We start from the raw sequence: 12,409 nt of genomic DNA, 5'->3' as shown, positions 1-12,409 counted from the left end.
CATTCTCATGATATTCATACTAAGAAAAATGTGCATTCTAGGAAGAAAAAGAATGTTGTGGCACCTAAGAATTCTAAAGCTAGAAATTTGCCTAAGAAAGAGGTAAAATATGAAAGAGAATTTCAGGAAGTGGGAGTGAAAACTGTGTAGATCACAAAGAAAGATTTGATCAATTATGTGCTAGCTGAGTCCATGAAACTAGTTTCCAAAAGGACTTTACCTTTAAACTGAGTCCTAGGATAATTAGTGATCATGGTTTGTGCTTAAATGAAAAGAAAAAAAAATGTTACCATTGGATCACTTGTTAGGGTTTGGTTAAGGTTTGAGTTATTGATCATTTTCTTTATGATACATGTGTGAAAGTTCTTTCATTAAATTTATGATCTATCTTTGAATGCAAATTGAGACACATGATGATTTAATAAAAATAGATTTTTGGATTATAATCCATACAATGAAAGATAATTTGTATTGATTAGGAGATTTTTAGATTGAATCTCCCGAGTTCATGCTGTGATTGCTTTTTGAGGTTTGAAATTGATTTAAGATTCTGTGGAGTCAAAATTTTGTGTTCATAGATATCTCTGAAAATTTGGATCATGTATGGATTTTATGATTAAATGCTCAATGATTTTTTTTTTTTTTTTAAAAAAAAAAAAAAAGAAATTGAAAAATTCTAAAAATTTTAAAAAGATTTTGGTTATTAGGTTATATTTTTTTTGGTTGCTTTGATCATTGAGTATATCTGAAAAAAAATCTGGAAGAAACTTTTGTTGAAAAATTCGAGTCTGTGAAGTGTACTGCCCAATTGCTACCGGTACAAAGTGCTTCTATCGGTTCAGGATTGCAAACAACAAAGCAATCTTCACTGCCTGTTTGCTACTGGTACTAAAGTTTGGCTACCGGTACAGGACTGCATTGCATTGCACGTGTTTGCACTACCATTTAGGAACCGGTTCCCAACTTGGCTACATGTTCCTGACAGCGAGTTTTTACTTTTAAGAAACCTACTTTGCACACTGTTGGGCATTGCTACAACCTCTCTTTCTATATTGTTCACTCTCTCTCTATATTGCTTCATCATATATTGATCATATATACATCTTTTAAGTGAGTGAATAATTTTCATAATCTTGTTGCACACACTCAATTACATACATTGACATTGAAAATTGAAGATTGAATTTGGGGGATTGAAGTTGAAATTGGAAGTTTGGAATTTTTTGAAACAAAAACTTAGTGGATTGGTTAAGTTTGTGTTGAAAATCTTTGTAATTGGGATTGAAGACTTGGATATACAGATTTAAGACTTGGGATCTTTGTTGTGTTGTTGATTTTTGGGTATTTGAATAATCAAACCAAGCTTTCTCAAAAAACAAGTTCGGGGTGCACGCAAAGTGTTCGATAAAATTCCTAAGTGAAGTTCGAAACTTCAAACCAAATTTTTCTGAACTACAAATGGCTCCAAAACTGTCCAAAAAGGCCAAGGGTAAAGGAGTTGCAGTTCCAAAAGCTCCCAAAAGAAAGAAAACCGGCATCTCCATTCGTGAACCTCAAGAAGGTTCAAATGCTCTTAGGGACACTCCGTCGTCTCCCATGGACTCGAGTTCCCCTATTGTTGAAGTACCAGCAAGGTATCCTTCAGTTTCTGATACTGGAAAGGTAGAGTTCACTCGGGATCACTTCTACAATGAGCACGCTTGGTAAAGATGAGGCAAGGAGAGAAGAGAAAAGATGATGGATGCTTCATCCTTCTTCCTTAACAAATATTCTTCTTTCCAATTATGGACGGAAGATACGAATGAACAAAGACAATGCTATTATAAATGTTTTTAAATTACAAAATTTTCTTTATAATTAGCTATTTATCTTCTCATCTCTCCTAACAAATAAAATAAAGTATTATCTCATTCTCTTCTCTTCCATCCAACCAAACAAAAAGAGGGAAATATACAATCTCTTCCATAAGAATGTCTCATTAATTCATCTATTCTTCTCTCCCTTCCATCCAATTTTCTTCCATCCTACCAAATAGAGTATATGTGTAATGACCTGGTCATTTTCCTTCCTTTCATTTTTTCCTATTTTTACGATTTTTTTTTTTTTTTTTTTCCGTTGATGTTTCTTTTTTAGTTTGGGTTTTGATCCTTCGGGTCGTGTTGAGTACTCGGAAATAGTTTCAGACACTACTTCTTCTTGATGTCATAAAGTGCTTGAGAGGACCGTGTCATCTTCTCGCCTTTATTTATTTATTTATTTTTTTGCGTAACCTTTGGGCTAGTTTGGTGTGCATGAATGAAATGGGAATGAAACTAGGAATGGAATAGGAATGAGAATGGAATGAGAATGATGATTCACATTCTCTTGTTTGGTTACAAACATGGAATGCGTAAAAATGAAATGATGATTTCCATTCATGTTTGGTTGGACCACTATAAAAATTGAAATAAAATAAATTTATATTATTTTCTCCAAATAACCTTTATCATTACTAAAAAATTAACATCTAAAGAAATTTTTTCCAATCTAAGGTAAGAAAGATATCTGTAAAAATGAAATTAGGGCAAGAGAAAGAGAGACAAAGTAGAGAGAAAAAAGAAACTGGGCAAGTGAACGGAGATCTTGGAAATTAGGGCGAGAAAAGGCAATGGGGAGAAGGAAGCAATCGAACAAAGGAGAGGATGGATCCGATTTGATCGGCGGCGAGGAATAGCGGTGATCCAAGCTCCGTCACAAATTTCATCACTGAAGCTTGCAATTCAGTCAAATGAAATTGTAGTGTTCAGCAGTGAATCGGCGGGCTGTGGATGGAATATACAAGCAATGGTGAGACTGACAACGATCAAGAAGGATGGCGGTACTGAACTTACCGGCAAGTGCTTGGAGAATGCCGACAATGGACAAAGACGGCGGCCTGAGAGCTCCACAACGGCGAGCAAATTTTTGTTCGACAATGGGTTGGGTTGGGTTGGTTATGTGTTAGAAAGATGATGATGGCAGTGGGGAAAAAGGCTAGATTATAGAGAGGAGTATAACAGATCTCCTTCCTACAAAAATCCTTCCTTTATTTATTTATTGGAATTGATTCACCCCTTCCATTAATTGGATAATACCTTAAAACACAATGATTACCGTACAGGGAAAAAAAATGTTCTTGATCTATTTATATTGCAAAGTATTTTTTGTACAATACGTGATGAAGCAACATATGCATCGAGGAATACACACACACACACACACACACACATATTAAAGTTACTGGATTATGGAGAAGAGTATAACAGATATGATATGAAGGGGTGGATTGGAAGAGAACAAAGACATGATGGAAGAGATGATGAACGATTTTTTTTGTCATAATTTTTTTTAATTCTATTCTATGTGGGAATGGAATGCTCATTCCATTGTTAAAGAGAGGGAATGAAATAGTGAGAATGGTCGTTCCCAGAGAATGCCTCTTGATTTTCTTTCCAACTTTAATTTAACCTACCAAACATAGGAATGGAATAAAAACCATTCCCATTCCCTCTTAGGGACCATTTTGTAATTTAATTTGTGAGATATTTGGAGGAGAGACCTTTTTACAAATTATATTTTTAAATATCTTGGAAAAGGGACTTTTGTGCAATATCTTAAAGTGTGTGTGTGTGTGTGAGAGGTAGCGTTGGCTTTGCATTTACTGTGTGTGTGAGAGAGAGAGGTGGTGTTTGAGTGTGTATATTTGACTATTAAATACTACGTGAGTGGTGGATTACACAAAATCCCACTCACTTCATCTCTTTCATCTCATTTCCTCTCAAGCCACCATTGTTGTAACCTTTGACCTAGCCTCCATTTGTGATTTTTGAGCTTTTTCCATTGACCTTTGATCTTAGGTCTTGGAAGATAAAAGTTTCCCCTCATCCTCCTCTACAACACCCTTATACGGTTTTTAGTTTTAAGTTTATTTGCCTTGGATTATAGAGATTCTATTCTCTATTGAGGTAGGGGGTTGTTGTATGTTTATATTCTTAGTGTTTTAGTGTTCTTGGGGTTAAATGTATATTGATTACATGCTTAGTGAATTGTTGTACTGCATATAATTAGTGATTTTATATGCTTGACTTAAGGTTATTATGATTCAAAACATATATAGCTTATGTATATTATGTAGAGATATTATTGTACTTAGTAGCATGTTAAATTGTAGCTTATATGCATTGTATAGCTTGTTTAATGGTTCAAAGCATGTGAAGTATATATATCTTTTTGTAAGTAAATTACTTAATTTACTAGGTTATTGAATTCTAGAGATTAACTTGATGCAAGTAAATTGTTTCATTTACTAGGTTATTGATTATAGAGATTAACTTATGTAAGTAAATTGTTGCATTTACTAGATTATTTGATTCTAGAGATTTATCTTGTTGATATGATGAACTCTTGTAAAATACCACTAATGTTTACCTTGGAAGCTTATTATTTGATTGTTGTATATCTAGTAATTGTGGATTAAAGGATGGTAACTTGATTCAGTTGTTATATAATATAATTGTTGTAAGTATACGAATCACACATTGAAAATTCAACATATTGTATACCATTGTAAGTGTAATGAATCGCACATTGAAGATTCGACATGGTGTATGCCATTGTAGACATGAAACCTTAGGACATGATTTGTGTGGTTTCACCCTACTCGTGCCTGGTAGGAAGTTTCATGCATTATTGTTGAGTATATGTCATGAACTTGTTGATTTTGAAAAGCTTGTAAGGGCATTGAAAAATGTGACGGCTAGGGTTCATCTCTAGTACGGGAGATAAGAGTTCTCCCTACCACATAGTGCACACTAGGTAGTACCTTGTGGGGTGTAATTACCTAGAATAACTTATATGGTCTTGAGACCACATGTCCTAGTCTTTTCCACCTATTTGATTTCGCATTCAATTCCAAGTTATTAATCGTTAATTCCTTGTAGCTTGTGATTTGGTGCATGAGATTTCAAATTGCTTAGTATACTTGTGCCTTGTATACTTAATACTTGCATATTTCATTTCAATATTGTTTAGTATACCTGAGCATGTATATTTGTATATTGATTAGTTCATTTCAATTGCTTGAATAGCTTGAGATAATCCCTTAGTACACCTTGTAACATAGATGTTGGGAGGAATGTCCCCTTGTATCCTTCTATATTAATTTGCATGACACTTAAAACTTTAGGATATACGCATGCACTTTTTCCTACAAGTAACTTGTTTACTCATCCTAGCTGTTTGGGATATTTTTAGGTACGAAAACCTTATTTTGGGATGCACAACATCCCTAGGTTGCCTTGGTTGCGTTGAAGTACTTTTGTGTAATTTTGTATACATGCAAGTATTAGCATTTTTAAGTTTCCTTGTTGAAGTTGTAACGTTTAGTTTAGTTTTGACATGTTGTTTTTATCTTGGAAAATGTAAAGTGTGCCTAATGTCACGGACTTGGACCTTTCCAAGCTCACTTGCGGCCTTAGACATGTTCAAGCCCCTTGAAGTGTTAAGTCAGCCTACCCCGAGTGTGCTAACTTAGTGAAGACTAAGGCTAGACAAGTGTTTTACTTGCAAATGTGTGTGTAGGAAGAGAGTTAGACAAGTGAACAAGAGAGTTTGGGTAAAAGTATGAACACTTATATTACTTGAGAGAAGATTACAACTTGTTTGCTTGGTGAGAAACAAATGAACTCCCACCTCCTATTTATAGACCTTTGGCCCTACAAGAACGTTTTAGATGTGTACAAATGTGTGGCCTAGAACAAGTGTCTAGAATCCTCCAAAGAACTATCTACACAATTCTAGAACTATATACAATGTACAAAACAAGTCTAGAGAATTCTATACAACTCTAGACAAGTCCAGAAGAGACTAGACAACTCCACACTATTCTAGAGAATTCCAGAAAGTTCCATACTTTTGTAGAGAAGTCTAGAAAGCTCTTGGTCCATGCAGGCTTCCATGTTATCATCTGCTGGGTGTCTGTGTGGCGCCTACGTGGCATAAATTCTTGGTTGCAGGGCATGACATTCTCCCCCACTTAAGCTTGCGACGCCCTCGTCGCGTCTTCTTGCTTGAGCCGCTGGATATACTCCGCGAACTGCCAAAGTGTATCCTCATGCTCCCAGCTCGCCTCACTATCTGGCAGGTTTTTCCATTTCACTAGATACTCTGTATACTTGGGCACGCCTCTACTGCTCATTACACGATCCGCAAAGATGCAATCAACTTCCTTGTCGAAGGATGTGACAACGGCCGTGGGTGCCCTCTGTGATATGCCTTGGGTAAGGTCTTCCGTGTCTTCATGATATGGTTTGAGCATGCTAACATAGAAGACTGAATGTATCTTCAACTTGGGTGGAAGCTCCACCATGTAGGAGACCTTGCCCACTCGTTTGACAATGGAGAATAGGCCCTCGTACTTCCTTACTAACCCTTTATGTACGCTCCGTAAGGACTTAAACTGTTGGGGTAGTAACTTAACCATCACCTGATCTCCCACTATGTACTCTACCGGCCTTCGTTTGGTGTCGGCCCATTTTTTCATCTTCTTTGTAGCCTTTTCAAGGTACGCCTTAGCCAAGTTAGATTACTCATGCCACCTCTTGGCAAATTTGTAGGCCGCCGGACTTTTACCATCGCAAATCGAAGCAATGGCGTTGGGTGTCATAGGTTGTCGTCCAGTAACAATCTCAAATGGACTATGATTGGTAGTCTCACTCCGCTGCAAGTTGTAAGAGAACCGTGCCACCCCAAGAAGTTTGGCCCAATCTTGCTGGTTAGTACTTACATAGTGCCGCGAGTAAAGCTCCAGGAGAGCGTTAATGTGCTCCGTCTGCCCATCTGATTGGGGGTGGAAACTCGTAGAGAAACTGAGATCCGTCCCCATCTTTTTGAAAAGCCCCATCCAAAATCTACCCGTAAAGCGCGGGTCTCTGTCACTGATAATGTTTTGCAGAACTCCCAAAAGCTTAACCACATGGTCGACAAACAACTCTGCTGCCCTCTCCGCCGTGCAATCTACTGGTGCGGGTATGAAGGTAGCATACTTGCTAAACCGATCTACTACCACTATAATGCTCCCGCAACCCTCTGACTTGGGCAAGCAAGTGATGAAATCCATAGAGACGCTCTCCCATTGTCTCTCTAGAATAGGTAGTGGCTCCAATAGGTATGCGGGATGCTGTTACTCTATCTTGTCTTATTGGCACACAAGACAAGTCCTCACATATGTCTCCACATCATCAGGCATCCGAGGCCAATAGTAAGAATCTTCTAAGAGTGCTAGCAAACGCCGCATACCTAGGTAACTAGCCCATTTGGTGTCATGGCATTCCCGTATTAGCTCCTTCCGTAAGTTGCCCCGCCTGGGCATAAAGAGTCGGTCCCCTATGGTGAGAAGTAAATCATCCCTTAGCCAAAAGCGCCGAGTCTTCCCTTCCTTAGCCAGTTAAATAAGACTTTTGGTTAGAGGATCATGCTGCAACCCCTCCTTGATCCGCTCCACAAGAGGGTGATGGGGCCGGCTAATAGCTGCGAGCTCGGCCTTGCGACTAAGTGCATCTGCCATAACATTAGCCTTACCCGGCTTGTACTCAAAATGATAAGTGAACTTTGCTAGGAAGTTCTGCCATCGAGTTTGCTTAGGGCTAAGCTTCTTCTGTGTTTGGAAGTAACTGGTGGCAACATTATCTATCTTGATCACAAATTGGGCCCCGAGTAAGTAGTTCCTCTAAGTACGTAGGTAATGGATGACCGCCGTCATTTCTTTCTTTTGCACTGTATAGCGCCGCTCAATGTCATTAAGTTTGCTGCTCTCATAAGCAATGGGGTGTTCTTCCTGCATCAACACGCCCCCAATAGCACAGTCTGATGCATCCGTGTGCACCTCATATGGCTTGGAGTGGTCGGGCAAGCTAAGTACCGGCTCATCTATAACTACCCTTTTCAAGTCATCAAATGCCCCCTGGCATGACTTTGTCCAACTCCAAGTCCGCGCCTTCTTAAGAAGGTCGGTCAATGGGGCTGCTCTCGCCGAGTAACCCTTGATGAAGCGGCGGTAGTAATTAACAAGCCTAAGAAGTGAGCGTAGCTTTGTCACCTTAGTGGATGGCTCTCACTCTTGAATGGCCTTACCTTGGGCTCATCCATCATCAGCTTGCCATCCCATATCTTATGCCCTCGGAACAACACCTCCTCTTGGGCAAAGGAGCATTTCTTCGTCTTCACATATAGGTCATTCTCCCGTAGTACTTGGAAGACCACCCTCAAGTGTTGCACGTGCTCCTCTAGAGTGTGTTATACATAATAATGTCATCCAAGTACACCACCACAAAGCGATCCAAGTAGGGTTGGAAGAGCTTGTTCATCAAAGTATAGAAAGTAGCAGGTGCATTGGTGAGACCAAATGGTATAACAAGGAACTCATAAGAGCCATACCTCGTTACACATGTAGTCTTAGGCTCATCCTTGTTCGCTATCCGCACCAGATAGTACCCCGAGCGTAAGTCTAGCTTAGTGAAGTAGCATGCTCCGCCAAGCTGATTAAAAAGATTGGCAATAAGAAGGATGGGGTACTTGTTCTTGATAGTCACCTTGTTTGGCGCCTGGAAGTCGATGCACATGCACATTGACCCGTCCTTCTTCCTCTAGAACAACACCAAGGCGCCATATGGGGCCTTCGAGGGTCGAATATAGCTCACATCAAGTAGCTCCTTGAGTTGCCTCCGCAACTCCTCTAACTCTGGGGGTGCCATCCGGTAAGGCACCAAAGTAAGGGGTTTAGAACCTGGTTCCAGCTTAATCTTATGATCCACCTCTCTCCTAGGTGGAAGCTTCTTGGGCAGCTCCTTAGGCTTCATGTCCGTGTACTCGTCTAGCGTGGCTCTTATCTCCTTAGGCACCTCTTTTTATAGGGAAGGGACTAGCTCATCATCGAACGTCTCCATTAGCATAGCAATATAACTAGTCTCTCCTTTCTTGAAGCCTTTATTGAACTACGTAGCTGACAAGGCTTGGGAATTAGACAGCTCACTACCAGGTAGTTCAATTGATCGAAGATTTTCGATCGATCCAACACTTATCTTCAATTGATCGAAGGTGACGTGGCATCAAAAATATCTTTTGGGCTTTATCCACTTTGCTGAGCTGGCACCGCCTCATTTTGATCGATTGTAGCCGACTTCGATCGATCGGGATTCCCTTCGATTGATCGAAGTTCCTCTGGTGCATTTTCTTAGCTTTTTTCCAACTTTGCTCTTTAGCTCCAAAATTGGGCTAAATGGCTCTTGTTAGCTTGTTTAAACTTTATTAACCTGAAATAGGCAATAACACAAATAAGTATCTAAGATATGAAAGTAAGATAGATGAATAGACTAAAATACTCTAGCTTAGGTGCTAAAATCCGTCACATTTGAGCACTTATCACTTGCCAAACGTGCCTCTAAGTCCGTAATAATGTCCTTTGACTTAGCCCTTGTTCTCGGTTCGACTGGGGGGCGACTTTGATCCCTTCCACGTAGCTCCTTATCCTTGATGTTAGTTATGTCTGAGTACTCTGCCATTGCTTCCTTCACACAAGGTGTGACGCCTCACGACCTTAACTCTAATACCAACTGTCACGGACTTGGACCTTTCCAAGCTCACGTGCGGCCTTAGACACATTCAAGCCCCTTGAAGTGCTAAGTTAGCCTACCCGAGCGTGCTAGCTTAGTAAAGACTAAGGCTAGACAAGTGCTTTGCTTGCAAGTGTGTGTATAGGAAGAGAGTTAGACAAGTGAACAAGAGAGTTTGGGTGAAAGTATGAACACTTGTATTACTTGAGAGAATATTACGACTTATTTGCTTGGTGAGGAGCAAATAAACTCCCACCTCCTATTTATAGGCCTTTGGCCCTAACAAGAACATTCTAGATGTGTACAAATGTGTGGCCTAGAACAAGTGTCTAGAATACTCCAAAGAACTATCTACACAATTCTAGAACTATATACAATGTACAAGATAAGTCTAGAGAATTTTAGAGAATTCTATACAACTCTAGACAAGTCTAGAAGAGACTAGACAACTCCATACTATTCTAAAGAATTCTAGAAAGTTTCATACTTGTGTAGAGAAGTCTAGAAAGCTCCCGGTCCATGCAGGCTTCCATGTCATCATCTGTTGGGCATTTGTGTGGCACTTGGGTGGCATAACCTCTTGGTTGCAGGGCGTGACACTAAGCATACTATTTGAGACTTATTTTATATGTATGATGTGTGGCCAAGGGCCAAACGCTTTTTCGTTTTCATTTATGCGCCTTAATTCTATATTTTACTTTTAAAGGCAATTTTATGAATATTAGAGGTTTGGCATATCAAATTTTGTGTTTGGTGTATTTTGAGGCCGTGGACCATTGTAGCACGCTTCAATATGCATATTACATTTGCGTATATGTTCACTTTTGCACATAACCTCATATTTGATGAAATGAGCACTTTGAGTCTGATGCATTTGTTTTTTTTTTTTTTTTTTTGTAAAATCTGATCTTAAGGGCATTTTGGGTACTTCACTTGAAAAATAAGAACTTCCTTCGACATGGTCACTTAGAAAATATGATTTTGGGGGGGTCACTTTACAGCATTTTTCTAAAAAATATCATTTTGGTCTCAAAAATCCTGCGTTAATTTAAATTTTCTAGTTTAAGCCTCTTTTGAAATTTTAGAGCATATTACTATTCATCAACTTTTTTTTGAAAAATGTGTCAACCGTTCTGAAACTTCCGTTGGCCTTGTAGGCATATTTAAGGGCTGCATATTCAATTTAGGTGTTTTAAAAACCACCCGAACCCCCATTTTCATCTCCTTGGCAGCAAGTTTGCATTTTGACGGGCGCCTGCCATTTTTGGTGTCCGCCTGTAGTGTCAGCATAGCGGGTGCCGGCAGCACTTGAAGTCCGCCCGCAATGCTCGTTCCAGCTTGACTTTTGGCAGCCTTGTCTTTCGTTTTGCTTCGGCTATAATTTTTTCGTTCGGATTCCGAATCATGTAATTCTTGAGTCTATCCTTGTTTACTTTTCGTTGTATATCTAATGGTGTGCATGTTGGCACCCATTTCTGTTTGAAATTACCATTTTACCCTTGGTCCATTTCTTGGAGGGTTTTCAAACCCTAATTTGTGTCTCGCTTCCGTTGAGTCATAGGACTCCTCGGAAGACCACTTTGACGTCCTAGGGACGATGAACGTCTTTAGAGACCACGTTCTCTTTTCGCTTCTGCATTTTGGATCCATAATCGGGTCAACTTTCGGGTCATCACAGATGTACCTGGTTTGTAAAACCAAGGTTGTCACAATATGAGTGGAGGATTAACCCGTTTGAGGTTACTGTTAGAATAAAAAAAATGCTTTTATTAGTAAAATTGTTAAAAAATTGTGGTTGGTAAAAAATATGTTAGGTGTTTGGTGACATATTATAACAAGTACTTTTCACAATTCAATTATTTTTTAATTTATTTGGTAACAATATTTTTTTTAAGCACATTTATTGCTAATTTTACAATAATATTCTTTAATATTATTATATTTGATAATAATAATTTTATTAAGGAAATAATGTAATTGTCTTTATATTTCTTCACCCCCCTAATGAAAAAGAGTTATTTAAAATATTCAACCTCTACTCATGCAGTTTTGAAAGCTTAGAATTCTAGTTTCATTCAAAAGCTATTTGGCAACCATTAAAAACGCTTTTAATGATTATCAAGCACATCTAAACGTAAAATTTTCAAAATAAAAACACATTTAAATTGGAGAGAAGCAATACCAAACTAGCTCTAAAAAAAATGTTAAAAAATGTGAGAATAAGTGGATAAAATAAAAAGATTAAAGTTGAAAAGATGGAAATTATATCAATTCCACTATTTTCAATACTTCTAGTGTAATAAGTGAGGGAGAAATAAAGATGGGAGGAGGAGGGGAGAGAGAGACAAAAAGGAAGGAAAAAAAAGGGAGGTGGGATAATTATTTTGGCCAAAATTAAATCACTACTTCTAGTTGGATCTAATAATATAAGGAAACGAAAATTTTAGGAACTAAGAAAATAATAAATTTATATTATGTTTGAGAGTATCGGAATTAGTTCCTTAAATTTGGGATTGAAGTTGAACTAAATTTTTTTCAAATTCAAATTTGAGTGTTGCCAAACATAGCATTATGAATTGTAGCCCTAGGTAAGGTAACGGATATCCGAGGCTACCAAGAAAAAATCTTAAATAAAGTATTGTATATTTATTTCTTCACCTCCCATAGAAATATAAATGTGAAAAAAAAAAATAGAAATATAAATGTTAGATATTCTTTGCGGAGCAAATTTAATGGTGGCGTTAGTTTTCAAATGTTGGCGAAGTTGAACCTTGATCTGAAAA

The sequence above is a fragment of the Cornus florida genome, unplaced genomic scaffold (assembly GCF_030987335.1).
Source record: "Cornus florida cultivar Cherokee Brave unplaced genomic scaffold, ASM3098733v1 CherokeeBrave_3.0.0_Hap2_Chr06, whole genome shotgun sequence".
NCBI lineage: Eukaryota > Viridiplantae > Streptophyta > Magnoliopsida > Cornales > Cornaceae > Cornus > Cornus florida.
The sequence above is the reverse complement of the archived record's forward strand: the minus strand, read 5'-3'. Positions refer to the sequence as shown.